At 37.9% G+C, this 19,555-nt stretch overlaps 1 long non-coding RNA gene across 2 annotated transcripts in view; it reads left to right on the forward strand.

Moving 5' to 3' along the window:
• The first annotated feature begins 2,239 nt into the window (after nucleotides 1-2,239).
• Nucleotides 2,240-19,555, forward strand: part of LOC311430578 — a 75,750-nt gene continuing 58,434 nt past the window's right edge. The window contains exons 1-2 of one of the 2 annotated variants that reach the window (XR_014688882.1): nucleotides 2,240-2,507; nucleotides 3,414-3,540. This is a non-coding gene — a long non-coding RNA (uncharacterized lncRNA). Of the gene's footprint in view, nucleotides 2,508-3,413; nucleotides 3,541-7,868; nucleotides 8,223-19,555 lie in introns of those variants that run through there. The other variant, XR_014688883.1, reaches the window with a different exon arrangement.

Here is a 19,555-nt window from a genome sequence, read left to right on the forward strand (position 1 = left end):
GATTGAGTTATTACTTGAATACATTGTTTAATTGGCACATTAAATTACCCTTGAGATGGTGGAAAAATAGGTATGAAGAACAGGTCCAGATTCTGTCAAGTTTGCTAAAAAAAAAAAAAAAAGTGACTGTTCACTGGTTGCTTACAGAGGGGCAAGAGAAACTACAGGAGCTCCACTAGCCCACCCTCATATCCCAGGGCAGATCAGCTCAGATCAAATCCCAAAAGAGCTACATCTGTCTGTATTGATTTTTGCCAGGACCACTTGTGGAGCATGTCAGTAATCAACACAGTCTTAATAACTGTCTGTTTTTTATTTCAAATCTCTATTGATAATCGATTTACATTTAGTTCTTCACTTACATCATGCTGCAAACTCTTTCGTCCAATAAACTTTATCGACAGTAAGTATTAACATACTTCATGTTTGCAGTTACTGCTTATTTAATGGATGTGAATGCCTAACGTTAGATTTTAATTTCCCAACAACAAAAGTCAGTTGCATAACTCCCCTCATAAAAAGATGACATGAAAATAGGGAATTTGATTGTTTGGCATAGATAATCTATTTGGAAATAAATCACTTTCATAAGCATATCCAAAAGAACGTTGCCTGGTATGGATTTTTTTTTTCCAATTTTGTAAAAAAACAAGGAAGTTAATGCAAAATTCACAGGGACAAATATTTCATTCTCAGTATTTTTATAGTCACCTGGAAAATTTCCAGTTCAAAGAGTTTTTGTAATATGTTTATCACTACATGATACGATTTCAGTATTTTTAATAGGCCATTTCTGACTTATAAGAATAGAAACTCTCATGAGGCTGAAGCAACTGGCTAGGATTAGCAGTATACCCATTTTCTATTAAGCTGCTTGAAAAAGTGGTAGGGAAATACTGTGGATGCATTCTGTAACCTAAGACTCCATTTTTAAAGGCATGATAACTGAATTAAAAAACAATGTTTATATAGCTGAGTTCTGTTTTGTTGAGGAGACGACTGTCTCATTTGTTTAGCAAGGGGTTAAATAGAAACTAATCCTCTAGGCTTACTTTGAAAGGTGGTTATCTTTCCAGCAACAGAGAGCATTGTTTGCTTTGCCAGAAACAGTGTAATTGTTTCTTAAACCAATTCTCTAAAAGAGTAAACTTATGAGAAAGAGGAAAAATATCATTGGCATAAGCATTGTCTTTGAAAGATTCAAAAAGAATGAATGAAATTACTTTAATTTATATCTAACAAGCAGACATTTTATACCATGTAAGCTCTATTAAAGCTTTTTGTGAAGAGATTATTTTGTGTGAGACAAGTGCTCTAATAGAAGTTTCATAGGTTAAGGGAAACAGAACAGGAGTATGGTTGGCTCAAGTTAATTACATTTACTTAGATGAAATACTATTCTCCGGTAGTGTTCAGACCAAGCAGAGAAAATACGGAAACCTTTTTTAGCTAGCATTTATCTATTTCAATTATTTTTGACAGTATGTGTTGCATGTGTGCTTTTGCTACAGTGCCTTTCTATCGACAGTTGGTAGCACAAGCCTTTTAAAGCACAAAGGGTAGCAGTACTTCAGCCAATCTGTGATAAAAGGGGAAAAATGAAATCACTATGGAAACTGCAGGAAGAATCTAAAAGCTTTCTTTATAAAGTAAACGTCTGATGTTTGTGACTGCGGGGGCAAAAAATTCATAAATCTGTACGATGCTATCATTTCTGATTTGTTATCGCAGCAAATGCCAAGTCTAAGCAGTCTGACCTTAGCCTTATTAAGTGCTTTCTTTTCAGATACAGTTATTATTTGACAATAGAGAGACTGCAGTGCTGCAGGGGGGAAAACTAATATATTTAAAATGTGTGTGTGTGTCTGTGTGCATCTATCTATCTATCTATCTGTCTATCTATCTTTCTTTCTTTACTCATGAAGCTTCTGGAGTTGGGAGCACTGAATGTGGGAACTCAGGGACTACTATTCTGAGCACAATTCAGAAAACTCTGTTGCGTCCCATTACGTGCGTGTCTTTGATCTCAAATTGAAAATCTCTGAGCCTCTTCCTCCAATCCAAAAGCAAATAAATACCGAAAGGAAGAAACCTCTCTCCTCTCAGCAGATAGGGCCTGCAAGACTGAAAAATGAAGGTGACTGTGAGAGCTCTGGTGAGCCTGTTTGGACAACAGACAGCACAAATACCTGTCTCAGTGGAGGAGTTTAAGAGCACTGCAGAGATCCTCAGACAGTGCAGAGTCTCTTGGCTTACACAGGCCACTGTCTTTCTCTCTAAACAATACCAGCCAAGTTTCCTCTGTACAACTGAAGAGCTGCAGGAACAGAAGGACAGTAACTAAAGCTTTTAAATTTCAATCTCCTGGTCTTATTAGGAAAAAAATAACAATAATAAAAAAAAAATAAAATAAGAAAGGAAGGAAGAAAGAAAGAAAGAAAAAAAGAAGAGAAAGAAAGAAAAGGAAAAGAAAAAAGACATGAAATATAAGGAGCATGAGGGACTCGGTGAGTATTTTCATTGCATTTGGTTGCTTTAGCTTGGAGATTATTTTTAGTCATATGTAACTCATAAGTAGGATTAGGGCTTTGAATGAGTTTATTTTTTGATAAAGTTTTGTAATTATGGAAAAATTTAATGCCCGTTTTTGTTTTTCAAACTTTGATAGCTTTTGAATTTCTTTGTTTTGTTGTTCTGCTGTAATTAGTGTATTAGCTTTGGAAGTTTGATGTTTCAAGATGCTCAAAACAGCACGGCTGTTCCTAGTCTTTTTGAATATCAACATGTCCAGTGGTAATAGGCACTATTATATGTTACATATATAAACAGAATAACAGGCATTAATATTGTTTTAGTATAGCAGTTTTGAAATATATTTATAATGACCAAAGCCAGGTACTTTCCAACTAAGTGTCTCAAGCTCTGAAAACTCTGTGAATGTTTTAACTCATATTGAGCAAGTTTATATATGAAGATTTAATCTATAACAGATGACAGCATGGAATTATTTGGCTATAAATGTGAGAGGGCAAAGGAATTCTTGATTACATTCAGACTTTATGGTGGATGTTACTATAATGTGTGCTTATGTTAACAGTAAGACTTTTCAGGTTAACAGTAGAAAAACAGAGACAATACGATTCTTGCAAAAACAGGCCTGTCTTTCAGTAATAAATATAAATCTTAAAAAAGATATAGTTTGACATATTGGCTTCATTGTAGCTTTTTATACATATAATGAAAACCAATTATCTGTGGAGAAAATTTGACTTTGTGGAATGGAATTAAATTGCTTTTTAAAGGCTTCCTTAAACAGCACTAGCTGGAGGGAAGTCCAATAACATTTTTTGCTCTGAATTGTAATGACTTTGCTACATCAATAAATCATGTTGTATTCTGACTTTTATCAAAAGATTCCAAGGAAGAAAACTATACACGGCAGTTTGAAGCTACAGGGGCAGTCCTGCCTGTTCCTCCAACCAGCTACTTTACTTCAGGCCCTTTGAAACCAGCAATTCCCATGGATCAGCACTTAAAGCGGTAGGTCCACATTGGTTCTGAGTTGACGAGAAAAATTGCTAAATACAAATTCCTGATAACAAGTGAATTGTAAAACTGGAGCATCTGTAATGTACTATGGCTACTTAAACCAGAGGAACTCTCTTCATGTTCATCACATTTGTATTGTGTTTTGTTGTGCTTTGTTTTTAGGAAACATCTCATTCTGTTTATTTCTTGTGTCAATATGGAACAGGGTCCAGCATTGATTTTAAAAATAAACTTTTTATAAATAGAAAATTTACCCTGTAATATACAAACCTGCCCTTTTGGTTGGGGCTTAGTGTTGAATGGAGGGAGGTTTTGTGAAGTATGCATTTGGGATTTGGAATCTGAAGCTTTACAAATGAAAAGCTTTATTTTGAACCATGGTTCAATATCCTGAAACTAACTAAAGTAATAGAATGCTGAGGGGAGAGTGGGGTCGGCAGGAGAGGGGGAAGATGCATGTACTGTCAACTTCTACCCATTTTTCCCAACAGATCATGTATCAAAAGTGTAATCTCTAAGAGGCACATGAACTGGTGAAATGATTCTCTGATGCTGGTTTCCTATGTTATTATGTAGAATGTTCGTAATTATCTTGCTGAGTCCTAATCCCTGACATTTGCTTTCACAAAGCATCTAGTAGAGAATGCAATACCCTAATTATATTTCTGAGAAAGAATGGAGTGGAAAAAAAGTTGTGCTCTTCAGCACTGCATTTTAAAGAGAAGCATTAGTTATATATACATAAAATTTTGGGAAACCTAAGAACACTATCAACTGTAATACCTGGTTGTTTTATATCACAGTGTACAACTATAGTTGAGTATATATTAACCATAAGTTCTTTTCTAAACTATGTGCTGCACTTGCCTACATCCTAAGCAAACAGGGCACTTGCTCCAGTCTAAATATTTCTATATCTTGCTATTTCCTATCTTATCTTTTAAAGTATTTTCTGTGATAAATAAAGATTAGTTACCACATTTTAAGTAATTTGTTTTTAATTATCAGTGCTTCCTCATATCATGTTTTACAATACCTTTTATGTTAAGTAAAAGAAGAACTGACAAAGTCAGTTAAATTTAAATTGCAGCTCATAAACATCTCCTTGAGTTATATTCTTTTGTATAGAGAACTAGCCACAAACCACATGAAGTATTAAACCTGATTTTTGATCAGAGGGAGAGCTCACTTTTTATAGATAATTTGCCTACAAACTGAGGCAAAAGGTTAATTGAGGTTACGTGCTGGGATATGTGATGTTTATTTCACCTCTATAACAGTTACTGAAACACCGGGCTTTTTTATATCTGGTATGAATAATCTCTTAATACAAAGCTATTTACTAAAGAATCATTAAAATGGGATCTCTAAAGGAAGATGGATACATGGTGCTGGCATGTGGCTTTGTTCATGCAAGTATGACTGTGGGTTAGCTGAAAGAAATCACCACAGCCGTGTGGTCACAAGCAACATTCTCAGGCAGAAGGTTATTATGCAGGGCAGACATGGTTTTCTTTATGCTCTCCTTCTGGGAAATCATTTCAAACTGTTAAAATATTCTATTTTACATGAGATGAAATATCATTGTCGTGCACACAATGCCTGTTTCTCAAGCAGCAGTCTGCGCTTGTTTTTGTTGTTAAAAGATTATTTTTTTTAAGCACTTATCAGTATAAACAAATATTGTCCTTTACAGAAATCACACCATTTGTACTTTATAGCAAGGTGGTTGCTGTCAGTTGTCAACTCGGGTAGAGTTGACTGGAAGGGCCATCTTCCTGCTCAAAGGCAACCATCAGAGGTGCAGAAGGTCTTTTGGAAAGTATTTTTTCTCCAGTATTGTCTGAAAACCCAAAGAAAGCTGTTTTCCTCACAAACGCAGCCCGGAGATTGTTCCAGTAAAAACAGCAAAGGGTTTCTGGGGAGGAAGTCATGTGTTCACAGTAAGCGCAGATTTCTCCATCCTCCTGTGAGGTGCCCAGCTCTGTCATTATCTCACTGTGGAAAGTTTTCCTTTTCTTTCTCCCACAACCTTATGCTTTTTAATACTATGTTGTTTTTGAACAGCATGTGCATTTGTATAGCTACCCAGCCAGGAGTCAATCACAACAGCGCTGGAAGATGTGTGGGAGACTCCATTCAGTGTGAAATACCCCAGGAGCAAGGCCTAGCCAAAGACTAGGCAGCAGATATGACCAGCATATACTGAGCAAGGCCTAGGCAAAGACATGTGTTTTCCTTGGCTAGCCATCAGATACGGCCATGCTCAGAAACTTCTCACATGATCAATACCTGTGCTTAAGACTGCTCTTTTCACAGGGTGGTATTGGTGGCCCCCATTTTGCAGTGCTGTGTAGGGTAGAAAGGACCGGGTTGTTCTCTGCTATCCACCAGTGTTGCAGCTTCGTGGCCAGCTTGTCAGCTGGCACAGCTCCTCGAGCCTCTGGGGAGTTACACCAGCACCTAGCAGCAGAGAGGCTGCCTGGCAGATACTCCCCCAACAATTTTTAGTTACGCTTTAAGGTTTTAGTGGCCAGTGTTACTGGTTTGCTCAAAAGAGAAGGGAAACGGGTGCAGAATGCTTCAGAATTTGTAATAAAATCACATTTTATCGAAGAACACTATTAATTTGTAAATATATTTTTAAGTGAAAGCTTTCTACATGTTGCTGGGCACTTCTGTAAGTTGCTGAGAAAAAAATAAGTACAGTTCAATAGATGTCTCTGTCCTTAAAGACTGATACTCCCCTTAAGTCAGATACTGACTGATAAAATAGAAGTAGGGTTTGTGAATGCTGAATCCTGCTTCAAAACACATCTGGTATTCTAGGGGTATTCTGCCACACAGGGTACACTGCCCTGTGTAACACTGATTTGCTTTCTTGCTTCTCTGCTTGTTTCTTTGCTGTACTGCAAGAATCCTGAAAGTCACTGGACACTTGGCATTTTTGTAGAAGTGTAAGAAAATTCTCAAATATTAAGAAAAGATTACTTTGAAACACGATAAAATGACCAATGGCAACTTTTCAAATAAATTGCATGCAGATTTTTATGAAGTTACTGATAAAATGATTATTTATGTAATTGGTGTTGAGGCTTGTCTGAATTGATAGGTTCTGCCAGGTCTAAATATTGTTTTTGACATCGTGTCACTAATTTGCACTTGTGTTAGCAGTCTTAATATTCAAAACAAAGCAAAACCACAAAACTGTATTTTATAAATCAGATTTTATTGTTGTGGGGAAAATGTTGTAATCTTCAACCTTCACACCTTAAAATTGCCTTAAACAATTCAACCAACCCACTCAAAAGAAAGTATGTATATCCTACTGCAACCTGCTTGAAATAAAGTTAAGACTGGCTTAAACTGAAGAAGGGAAAAAAATTATGTTTAAAACTGGAGTGTATACCTGGGCTGAACTTACACAATATTTAAACAGAATGCAGAATCTTTAGTTTTTCATATGACAACAAATTGTTTGCTAATAGTCAAGCACAGAATATAAATATCAGGATATCTTTCTTATCTAACAGATTCATTGATCATGTCATTGTGAAGACATTCTTAAGCTTCATGTCATACAAAATAAAAATCCTTCCTATTAAGTAAAATCTGCTTACAAAAAAATAAGACCGCTGCAAGACTGACATGAGTATCTGCTTCCTCTTACTGCAACTAACTGGCTAGCTACATCCTTGCTGTAACAGTTTGTGTTGGGGACCCTAACTTCATTTCCATTCAGTGTTGCAAACTGATTTCTGGTGGAAAAACACCCTGCCCATGACGAAGCACTTGCATTAAATTACACTATTTTTTAATAACTAGAATATTTGTGCAGAGATGCACAGTGTCTATTCAAACTGTTTTATTTCCTCATGAATTATGAGAATTCAAAAGGCAGCAGAGCAGGAGTTATTTACCTTACAGAGCTGGAATCCTGTTTGACTGCTGAAGTGTACTATTGCTGTGTTGCCCAACAGTAGGCTAGATCAGATTTCAAAATTAAAATTGATGCTTCTAAATTTACGTAGGATTTCTTCCCATGTACATGAAATTCAGAAACACTTTCCATAACAAAACCAGAACAATGTACCGATGGTCTTACGTATTTTTTGCTTTTTCTGCCCCTCCTTCTCCAGAGCAAAAGGAGACCTTAGTAAAAAGTAAAGCACTAGTAAATAAAGAGTTAAAATGAAGGCAGGCTCACTGGTTTGTTGAGATCTGTCAGAGTCTGAGTGGCTGGCTACATATCTGTCTGAGGAACAATAGCTACCTGTATTCTGCACAGGCTGCTGGGCAGGCACTAGCAATCAGGAGACGGTCTGCCTCTGCTAGAGGTTTGCTAGTGGGAATCCCTATTGACAGCCCTGCTTCGCTCTGGGGGGCTGGGGGGGGACAAAACCTTGTCTGCTCTGCTGATGAGGGACAGAGCTTTGATCATTTTCATCCAGCCTTGGCTTGGCCTGAGGTTTAGGTTCCCAGTCCCGAAGTCAGTGGGCTCTCTCCTCGCACACACGCACACACTCGCACACACCCCTTTGCCGGCAGATTCGTGTCACGGCTGTAACTGAGGCACAGAGCAATAAACATAGCAGAACCAATCTCCATGGTGGCAAGAGGGGGCACTGGAGGTGACAACAATGGAGAAGGATCTTTCTGCTGACAAGTTTTAGGTAAGAGAGACTATTTATACCCGCAGCCAAGTATTTTATAGCCTTCTAAATAAGTTAGAAATTGTTAGCTTTCAAACGTGTCTTGTTATAGAAATTTTTCTGTTTACTGTGGTATCCAGGCTGTTACTAGCTTTTAAAACTGTGGTTGCAGTGCTTTGTGTTACGAGACTGTTTGCAGAAAGCAGGCAGGGCTTTTGCATAGAAGTGGTGGCTACTATAGTTACGTTCTTAAAAATATAACATTTCTAACATTTGCATTTTTAAAATTAACTGTGAAGCTGCATTGTGACTGAGTTAAAATTATGCTTAGCTATAATTCATATACATCCACAGTAAAATGCTGTGTAGCTGATAGTACACATGCAATATTAAAACAGTGCTCCCTCAACCCTAATTTGTAATTATTTTTACACCCTTAACTGCACTGGGGTCAGAGAGTTTTAAAAATTAATGAGGTTCCCTGCTGAGTTCAAATAGTATGATCTACATGAGTTGTTGCTGCAGAGGACTGAAATTATTTCTGCATATTTTTATTGTAGGTTTAGAATTCTTATTTTAATGTATTGCTTCTGAATGCTTTCCTTTAAATGTTAGTTTATGCAACCTGCAATAAGAGGGGAATGATGATCCAGTTTTAGTAATGATAAATTTTGTGCAGGGGAAAACAGAGCATACAGTGAAAATACAATGCAAACATTTGCAATATGTTTTCTGATCTCATGTCAAACCCGTGTTAGATTCCTGCAGCTGTGCTCAGCTTTTACCTATTCAAAAGTAGCTACCGCTCTAGGGAGAGGTAGAACAATAATACCTGCTGCTTTGTCTGAGAAGGACATAGTAGATTACCTATGTGTTTGCTATGTCCAAACGTGTTGTTGGAGTACTTCAAAATATATATAAACGTGAAAAGCAATAGTGTGAAAAGAGGCAGTCAAAACGAAATAATGTACCATGCCTTTTCCTGGAAACGCTAGACAGATAGTATCATCGGCGCTCCTAGAAAGTAGAATTTGCTGAATATCCTCAAATGGAAGGACTGGAAAGGAAAGGGGGAGGGAGCTGTTTACTATGTGATTTCCATATTGAAATAATGACAAAGTTTCATCCTGCAAGATTTAAAGCATTGTTTATATTTATTATAATCTACATTGCATTATGTTTAAAAGAGAAGCATTTTAAAGCTGAATATACTGTAATCAGCACTAAAGCTGCCTTGCACTCGGTCTTCCATTTGTAAGACCCACTCTGAGCTTCCTGTGATATATTGTTATGTAAATACGGTGCAGCAAGGGAAAGCAGCACTATGGAGATTCAATTTACTTTGAAAGTTGTTCATTATGGAAGGGATGAATGTTATTTATTTGATGTGAATCAAAGGCTAGAAATGACTTTTTCACTGTGAAGTCTATTGTGGTGGGTGCAGCGTGATCTAATCTTTTTAATTTTGGCTTTCACACCAGTGGAGATGAAAAGAGATCTGAGCTCATTTATTGGTTGCTAAGTCTTACTGGAGGCCTAAGTACCATTCTTGGTTGCTATGGCCAATCTGACCTCAATCTATGCAGTTTTAGGGACTTAAGCAATCCCTTTTTTATTTAGGAGCATGTACCTTGATTTATGTCCAAAATTGTGCCTGAATGTCTTTGTCTACAAGTGATAAATGGCGGTGTACAATTCATCAGTTCTTACAAGTAAACACTGCTGTCCCACTAAAAATATGTTTTGTTCTGAGTTAATGGTATGGAACAAGCCAGTCTCCACAAACAGCTATCTTTTATTGTAGAGAGCCTCTGAAACTTGGAGCAAAGTGAAGGAAATTGGCATTCATCTTCTCTTCCATTAGCATTTCATTTGTGCTCTCTGGTGATGAGACTGGATGTCAATTGACAATGAAAGGCCAGCATTCTGTTTCCCCGCTTGAATATATAATTGATCAATTAGGAATTTATTTATTCTGTACAGATATTAAAAAGTCAGGAATACGATTTCTCATGCTGTTTGTCTGCTGCTTCATTATTACTAACTGTAAAAGTATTTGCAGTCAAATAAACCGTGGCTTGGCTGTAGGAAATTCCCAGTTTCTTAGACACGTTCCTTGTATTCAAGTAGTATCAGATATTTGCTACTATCAGATATGTGCTACTTGTGTGGTTCTTAATGGCACTTAATCTTTCACATACATTAGAATTTCTTTCTGTATGAGCTGTTCTAACAGGTCATTAAGAATGTAGAGTGCTTTTTTGATACTCTGAGCAGTAATAATTTTGTTGCATCAAAATTTCTCATAACCATTCGGGGTGTAGATACACCAAACACTTGTGATAATGAATGCTCAGTAACAGAAGCAAAATCTTTTTTAGGTGGAGTATTAATAAATAAATAAGGTTACATTAAGCTGTATGTTAATATAGTTTCTACTAAATTGGCTATCACTACTTTGTAGAGGGGAAAGTCATATCAATTGTTTATCTTAGTACAGTGTTATAAATGTATTGCCTTGAAAAAAGAAAAGTGAGTAAAAAAAGAAAAAAAACCTCATTGCTCCTTAAAAATGTGAAGAATAGCTTGCTGTTAAGTACAGGTAGGCAGATGTGGAGCTAAAATAACTCAATTGTGCTCACATTTAAACTAGTGTAGTTGAAGTAAAAGTAGTATTTCTGAAACCTATTTTTTTTCATAGCTCATTTTCAATAATAGGCTAGAGTGAGTCTTAGGATTTTAATTGAGCCCACTGTGCCAATTTTTAGTCTTCCTGAGGTGATTTTGAAAATTTGAATCTACAGTGGTGACAGATTTATCTGTAGATAATAATTGCTACTGGAATAAATTCTCCAAGAAATGGAATTTGCAAATGGAATTTGGGACTACTGAGGTGCCTTTCAGATTTAGATTGATAACTGAGTTTGCTGAGGCATTTCCTTGGTGTATGTTCACAATAGCGCTGTTGCTTCAGGTCCTCAAGGAGTAGCAGTTATTAGTAGCTATTACTAAAAAGGTTTTAGGATACAGGTGACAAAACTAACCTGGATGTTCCTCTTGAAGATGTTCTTTAGAATCGTCTGATGTTCATATACTGATTGTTTTGTATAATAAAAATCTGTTAAGCCAGTACTTCTCACTTTGAAGTAGATGTTACCAAGCAAAAAGACCTAAAGACTACTGGATGTTTTTAAAAGGTTTTTGAAATAGAAATGTCTTAGAAAAACACTTAAAATTACTGATCTGGCATTACTTATTTTGTCCATGACAATACTTCAATGCGCAGTACTTGTTTTTTCAAAGTACAAAAAAAGTTAATTCTTTAATCTTATGAAAATTCTTAATTTGATAGCACAATAGTTACAGAAGTTGTGCTGAGTGATGTATATCTTTTGTCTTTTTCACACCTATATTTAAGTTAACTGGTTTCAGCATACACAAGCAGAAATTGCTTTTGGAATAAGAGATTGTACAATCAGGACACAGTCTATGTCCCTGTTTTTCTTATATTTTGGTTGTCTAAATACAAGTATGATAACTGAAATAGTTGCTTCAGAGCTTCAGAATTCAACTTTAGAAAGGAGAATATAGAAATTATATCTTCTTATTTCAGTCACACATAATAAACAGTGTTGATTAGCCAGCAAAAATATCACCACCACCTTACTGGAGTAAAAAAATGAGAGAGAAATTCATCACTGCATTTTATGGGATATCCTTCAGATTATGAAACAAGTTTCCTTTACTGGTATTACAATTTAATTTTTTGTAGCAGACTTCCCATTTATGAAACATTATGTAAGAAAGATGCATCAAATTGCAAACTACTGCAGGAAAGCGGAAACAATTTTAGGCTTCTACTCAGTTATCCTCTCCTAATAAAGTTAATAATTATTCTTTCTTGTCAACAGCTATCAGTCCAGCTTTTGAAACAAAGGTATAACGTTGGATAAACTTGCATTTTTGCCTTTAAAATGCATGATTTTGCATGTAATTTTGCAGATAACATGTAGATAGTTTGGATATATTCTGTGTGGTATCCTTTAACAATATTAAGTAATAATTCTTATATTTTCGAAGAATAGAGTACAGAAGAATAAATCATAATATAACCATAAATTGATGCATACTCATAAACTGTAATTTTGTTGTTGTTGTTTTTCTCTCCTTGATGTTTTTCATGAAATATATGCATGTTCCTGGAGTAAAACACCTTGACATGTAACACTGGTCCCCTCTGTTTGAATTTTGGAGGTAGCCAAAACTGTGTATGAATTAATTTATTGAAGAAGATATATAGTTTTTAATATTTGTTGTTTGTTTTTACACCATAGGTGATTATAGTAGGTCATATGTAGCTCAAACAGTGCAGAGAATTATAAATTAAGGATTCTTTTATTTTTTTTCCCCCACCTTTGAGTTTTCTCGCAGCTTTGGTACAGTGCGTGCACTGGGAAACCAACTGAGTGAGCTCCCAGGTGAGGTCTGGTTTACCCAGCCTGCTGTTGCCCCTGGCCACAAGTGGCCAGAGAGACAGTGACTCAAGGGGAGCAAGTCCTCTGCTCCTATTTTCTTTTCCTGGGACAACTGAGTCACCCATCTGCATAGGCTGTGGACAGTCCTCTCTCCCTCGTGAAGACCCTATATTTGTCTCTATCACTGTAACTGTTTTGGTCAGATATGACTTTGCTTTTACATAGCTGGTATAAAGCTAATAATTTATTAATTTCCTGATGGGATTTTCCATACCTCAGTGTCTGACTGTCCACTGGTGTTCATGTCCTTGTCTCTCTTGAGATGTTTCATTGACTAAAGTCTCATGGAAGCTGGAAACATGGTCTGGGTGACTTGCGTGTTTTTTATTTCACCTGCAGAAGAGGGATTTTAAGTTGGATGCTGAATGGCAAAAGCTTGAATCGTTTTAACATCTGATGGTTCTTGGCCCTGGTATCATCAGCATGCCATCCCTCCTCCCCACTGGACAACTTCCTTGTCTTTGATTTTGTCTGCATATCACTTCACAGGCAGAAGATGCCTGAGAACAGAGTCATTTGGGTGAAATAATCCATTACTCAGTTACAGTCTTCCTCTACACTTAATAAGATATTCCCCCCACTCTCCCCCCCCCAAAAAAAAAAAGTTTGTAACTAAACCCATTATCATAAGATCTGCTGCCCCAAAATAAAAAATATTTTTTATAATTACCATTTATACCTTATAATTTATATATTTATAATTTACCATTATCATAAGGTCTGTTTCTGAATTCATGATCAGCCTTAATTTTGGTACCTCTCCTGTTTGTTATTTAACTTTGCACCCTCTATCATAATCTTCAAGATTAGTATCTGTATTTATATATGTGTGTAAAGTGTGTGGTCAGTGTATATTTTGTGAGAATTACAGTTTTGTATAACATCCATTTTGTTGAACTAATGTGGCAGTCAGAATAAACTCTCAAGGTTGTCTTGAATATTGTTACCCGTATTGTTTTGTTTGCATTAAATCAATAGATTCTGCCAGAGCCCGGCTGAGTGAGAGCAGTGTTCTTTGTCTCTGTGCATCAATTTCATCATCTTCAATCATCCTGATGATGCTACTGACCAATGATGTCAAATGTTTGCAAGCCCCAAACACTGTGTGACACGTAGGTCTCTCTGCAATACCCAGGGACGAAGCTGTTGTGATCTTTTCTGCTGGAGACCTCCTGGGGCAGCTGCTGGATAATTTAACTCCACTTGAATTGCAGGCTGAGCCGCCCTCTGCTAAGCCCAGTGCCTTTCCGAAGGATGCACATGCAGATGGCTGCTGGGATCACCTGGCGTTGGGCTGCTTGCTCGGCTGCCTGGTGGCTGTGTGCCTGGAGGAGCAAGAGTTTTTGAATCAGCTCAGCTGACCCGGGCCAGCAATACCACTAAAAGCTCCGGTCCTCCCTCCTCTTTGTTGCAGAAATGACTTCTGAAGCTCTCTGACCAACTGAAAACTAATCTGTCTTTTCTTTCCCTGGTAGGGTTAGTTTCAGGCAGATCAATCGCCTGATCCAGCTGGCTGCATGGCTGCTCAAGCCCCGGTGTCAGTGTGAGAGAGGCAGCTGTGTCAAAGCACAAATTTGGGGAGGGCTGGCCGGCCCCTTTGGCAGGTGCAGGCACAAGGCATCAGCATGAGCTGGGCTGGCGTTGGTGGAAACGTGGGTCTGGCTCGCTGCACCGCCCGCCTCGCTTCTGTGCCTCCTGGGGGAAAAGCTGCCTGCCTCGGTGGTTTCCAGTGTCAAGTACTCGTGTGATTAGGGTGCTTTTTCTTTTCTTTTCAATTTCCTTCCCCCCTGCTTCCTCCCCCCACCCCGTGCTTGCATCTTGAAAGGAATCGGATACAGTCTTTCTTGCCTGAGTCTGGTAACGTGATTTCTTGCTGAAACACTTAGATTAGTCCCTAGATCTGTCTCCTAGACGAAGGTGTTATACCCCTTGAATCTGAATGAGCACTAAGACCTCTTGATTCCAAATTCAGTTCTTGATGCTCTCTGTGCTGTTCTGTGAGTAAATTGCAAGCACACTACTAAAATAGGTAGGTTATGTCTTCCAGAGGTGTCTCTTACCTTTGTGGGCTTTTTGCTAGATTATTAAGGTATTTCCTTTAGCTCCTTTTGCTTTTATTCAGTCTGCTGTTATTGATTACATGGGTGCCAGCCCTCTCCTTTAGAGAGGCAAGAGAAGTTTGTACTTTCATGTCTAGCTGGTAATTCCTCAAGCACTTCCACAAAATCATCTTTATCTTCCATAGCAGCTGTCATCTTAGTCTGGGCCTGCGGCATGAGAAAATGGTGGCAGTGTATTCATTGCTGATGGCATGGACTTGATTCATTTTTGCAGTGTTATTCTCAGCTTCTGGCATTACATTTTTAAATTTTGCTGCATAAACCATGCTATCTAAGCAGCAATGTGATCTGTACCAATAACTTGTATAGCAATCTTATTTTCATTACTGCTTAATTTGATCATCTTAAAATCTAAATTCCTGTTACTCTGCCAGGGCCCTGAGAGCAGAGAGCTGAGGCCCCCAAGGCCTTGACTTGGCCATCAACTGGAAGATGTTGATTTGGAAACTGAACGCCTTGTTGGAAACTGAACTAGCCTTCAGTGTGCATTTTAACTACTGCACTAACCTGTCTTTCCATAACTGAGGAAATATGGCAGATTGACACAGGGTGAGTATGGTTGGGGCGCTGTAAGTTTCTCCAGCAAAGAAACCAATTCCTAGCTCAGCATATCTTAGTAGGGTTGTTGCATTGTCACAGACAGTAGCTGCACTATCCTATACCAGCAACACTGATACAAATGGAATTTTTTCTTCTATGATGAGAACCCAAATTTACACTTACCATTCAATGAGATAGTAATAGACATTAAAAAATAAAAATCCATGATACTGGGTATCATTGCTCCATAAATTATACCTTTGAAATGTTTTATTGGAAAATAAATTATTTACTTCTAGGCTGAAAAACACAGTTGTAGAAAATTGCTCTCTGAAAGAAGGAACGGTTAAGTGCTTTGGACACAAAATTTTGCCAACATAAATGTGTGTATACTGATATTGTTGAAAATAACAGTCTTCCTGAGAAGTAACTTGAGATCACTGCTAACTGCACTCAACCTATTGATTCAAAACTGTTACTAAACAAAGATGACATTTTTTCTTTCAGTTCATCACCTTCCATATCCGTGAAATTCACTTAGATATTTATTTTACGTGTTTTTTGTAACTATAAAATATTTGCAGAATCACAGAATGGCTGAGGTTGGAAGGGACCCCTAGAGGTTGTCTTGTCCAATGCCCCCTGCTCAAGCAGAGCCACCCAGAACAGGTTGCTCTGGACCATGATGGCTTTTGGGTATCTCCAAGAAATATGCTTCCACAACCTCTCTGGGCAAATGAATCCAGTGCTTGGGGCACCCTAACTGTATTTAAAACAAAGGGAAAAACCTCCCTTTCAGTTTATGCCCATTGCCTCTTGTCCTGCCACTGGACACCACTGTAAAGAGCCTGGATCCCTCCTCTTCATACCCTTCCTTCAGGTACTTATGTATGTATTGATATTGATAAGATATTCTGAGCTTTCTCTTCTCCAGGATAAACTGTTACATCCTTTCCTCATACGAGAAGTGCTTCAGTCCCTTAATCATCTTCATGGCCCCTCATTGCTGAGGACCCTCCACTAGCTCCATCTGTCTTGTACTGGGTATAATTAAGAGCATGCCAGTTGTTTCAGCCAAAATGAGCCCTACTCTAAGATCAAGGAAATGGTAAGAAACCTGGACTGGGGAATCTAAGGAAAATTTGGATCAAAATTTACAAAACTACACAAGGGCCAGATTCTTCACATTCTTCACAAGTCTAGATATAACAAAAGCCTGTTATGCATAATTCATTCTTGCAGCATGATACACATTTTGATTGTCGGTTTGTTCTAGCATTCCATTAAAAACTATAGATATGGAGCATCTATAATTTATGTATTGTGGGTGTACACGTGTATTCACTTACATGTTAATCATGTTTATTATGCAGTGCCTAGACCTACTCACACTCACCAAGCTCACAAACTGTTCTGGAATGTATGGTTTGATATTTTATATGTACAAGTTTCATATAGAGCTTGAGGCATTCATACATTGGAAAAATAAAAAAAAAAAGAATTCTGTTTCTTCTAGATTGTCAGGTGATCTGGCATGCTTTGGAAACATCTCTCGAACAGAAACTGTCTGCAGGGCCTAGTAGGTACAAAGAGGAGGAATCATGTTCAGATATTATTGCAGTAGTTCCCAGATATGTAAGGATACTTCCTCTTTTCTTTGGATTTCCACAGGTTAGATTTTGCTGCTACTTATTCACTATTGAGTGAGTGTTTCTATGGGCTTCCTTGTTGTTAGCGAGTTGGTAGCAGCCGTTATTGTGTTTTTTGTATCCATAACCAACTTCTCCCTATCAGGGTGTGCCTGAGAGAAGATGAGATTTATTTTAAGAACAATTTGCTCGAACTGAAATAAAATTAACTGTGGTTGACAGGGTAAGCCATACTGAGTGACTGTCTCACTGAACATCTCTGCTCCTTTTGTTAAGAGGAATTCACCATCTTGGGTTTTTTAGTAATCCCCTTGGGCAGTCTGTAGTGAGTAATACTTTCTTTTGCATTTGACTAGTCAGTTTTGGTCACCTGGTGACTCAAACTGTCATCTCAAAATGTCATTTTCTGGGTATATTCTGATAGGGATAAAGGTGGTGCAGAAGGTAAAAAAAAAAAAAAAAAAAAAAAAAAAAAAATCCACCTGATTATTCATTTTCAGACCATTTAAGTAAAAATAATGAATATTAAGTGTCTTCTCTTTATAAAATGAGTGAATGGCACTGGAAGGAGCTTTCTTCTTCCTAGATGAACTCATTGAAGTAGACAAATACAATGGACAAAAGGCTTTTGAAGTGTATCTTTCCATGGCACCTGTGTACCTTTAAATATTCAGATTTTTTTTTCTTACCACCTCCCCCCGTCCCCAAATTTATTTCCTGAGACTATCCACCATACTTTCCTAGAAGCAGGGGAAAGGGGCCGAATGGAGAAATCTGCTACTTAGTACCAACTGCCTTTTTGCTGTGCAGATTATGTACATCAATGTCCCCCCATTTAACTGTTTTTCCAACTTTTGTGGGTTTTAATTTGAGGACTGAGAAATGTCCTTCATCCCTGTTCACCTATGCATTCATGTGGGAGTGATGGAGAAAAGGTGAAGAGTTTCTGCAGAACCAGCTGGGATTTGGACCAGGCTACTGCCCCAGTCCATACAATATGGTAGAAGTGACTTCTCTCTTTTATGTATATGGTCTCCATATGGTGGGAGGTCAGCCACACAGACCTTAGCACGTAAGCACTGCTGCCATTATCTTCCACCTGTGTGCCCAGCCAGGTTTGGAATCGACTGAATTTGAAGACTGGAATAGTGAAGCAGGCAATGATGCTGTGATGGTTTCTATGGAAACAGAAGTGGGAGATGAGAGGCAACTAATAAGAGCTCAACTCAGCCAGCTCCTGGATGGTGATTTAAAAATACGGACTTTTAAAAATAACCCTTTACCTTATTTCCCCCCACCTAATCTTTGTTTCTGAAGAAAGGGATCAGAAAGGCAGTGGGTTGCTAGCAGCAATGAATGAGAGCTCTCACTCATCGCTTTCATCTGTTGGCTGTCATGCAAAAGCTGTAAGTAGCAGTTTACTAAAGCTGGCTGCAGGCTTATAAAGTGTGTGGTAATTGTAATTTTGGACTGGAAGAAAACATGAAAGGCATTTTAAAGGTGTTCTTCCACTCCTGTTTTCATCCTTTTGAATGCGATGACTTCAAGGATAGCACAAAGGCACTTTCTAAAGTTACTCTAGATGCCTACTCTGTCAGAATGTGTGTGTATCTTACTGCATGCAAAATACTGTTTTGTATATTTTACCCATATTGCAAACAGGATCTAGGTCTGTTACTCGTTTTAATCTGTCTCACTCCTCTTCATTCTTTCCAGCATTGTCCCTACCCAGGGAAGTTCTGATTTGTAGACACACAACGTTTTAAGAAATATTTTGTGAAGATTTTTACCAAGAAGTATCTTAGAAGTGGATTATTATGTATTGGTGAAAAGATGAATTATTTATTAGTCCTATGCTCTATTTAAATTGCTTAGATTTATTTTTTCTTTCCTCAAATGATTTAGGAAGTGGGAATTTCTTAGATAAAATTGAAGACTGATACAACAGGTCATAGTTGGGGTTAAGGCTGAATTTAGTGCATTCAATCTCATGCTGGACTGATTTTGCTGTTGTTATGTTAATGTGACTCTTGGCTGCTTGTGTTAACCTTTTTAATACAGGAACTAGATCAGATTATGACTCAGCTTCTTAATCAATTTTTTAAAACCTGAGAATTTTAAACAAAAGAAATAGCAATGCCCAAGAGAGACAGGAGCTCCACAGTCCGTGTTACATGGCAGTTCCCATCCCTGCAGATGGTGAGCCAGAATGAGGAAATCAGCTAGATGATGTCCTTGTGCATCTGTGTAACTCTCCTGAGGATCAGCAATATTGTCCTGTCCCATCCCAACCTGTCCTGTCCCTGTGGCTAATGCCTTGGGGATTCTGGGAATTCTTGAATGGAGGTAGTGGGATGCTGCTTTCTCTGTCCTGTCTCATGTGCACAGGATTTCCTCCCCAGGGAGTCCGATTTATTCCCCAGGGCCAGTCTTCCTTCCAAAAGGCATGGCTGCAACTGCATGGCTGTGTGATACGGATATTGGTGCTGAGAATGCACTCAAGAAAGGAA

This window comes from Aythya ferina, assembly GCF_964211825.1.
Source record: "Aythya ferina genome assembly, chromosome: 1".
Lineage (NCBI taxonomy): Eukaryota > Metazoa > Chordata > Aves > Anseriformes > Anatidae > Aythya > Aythya ferina.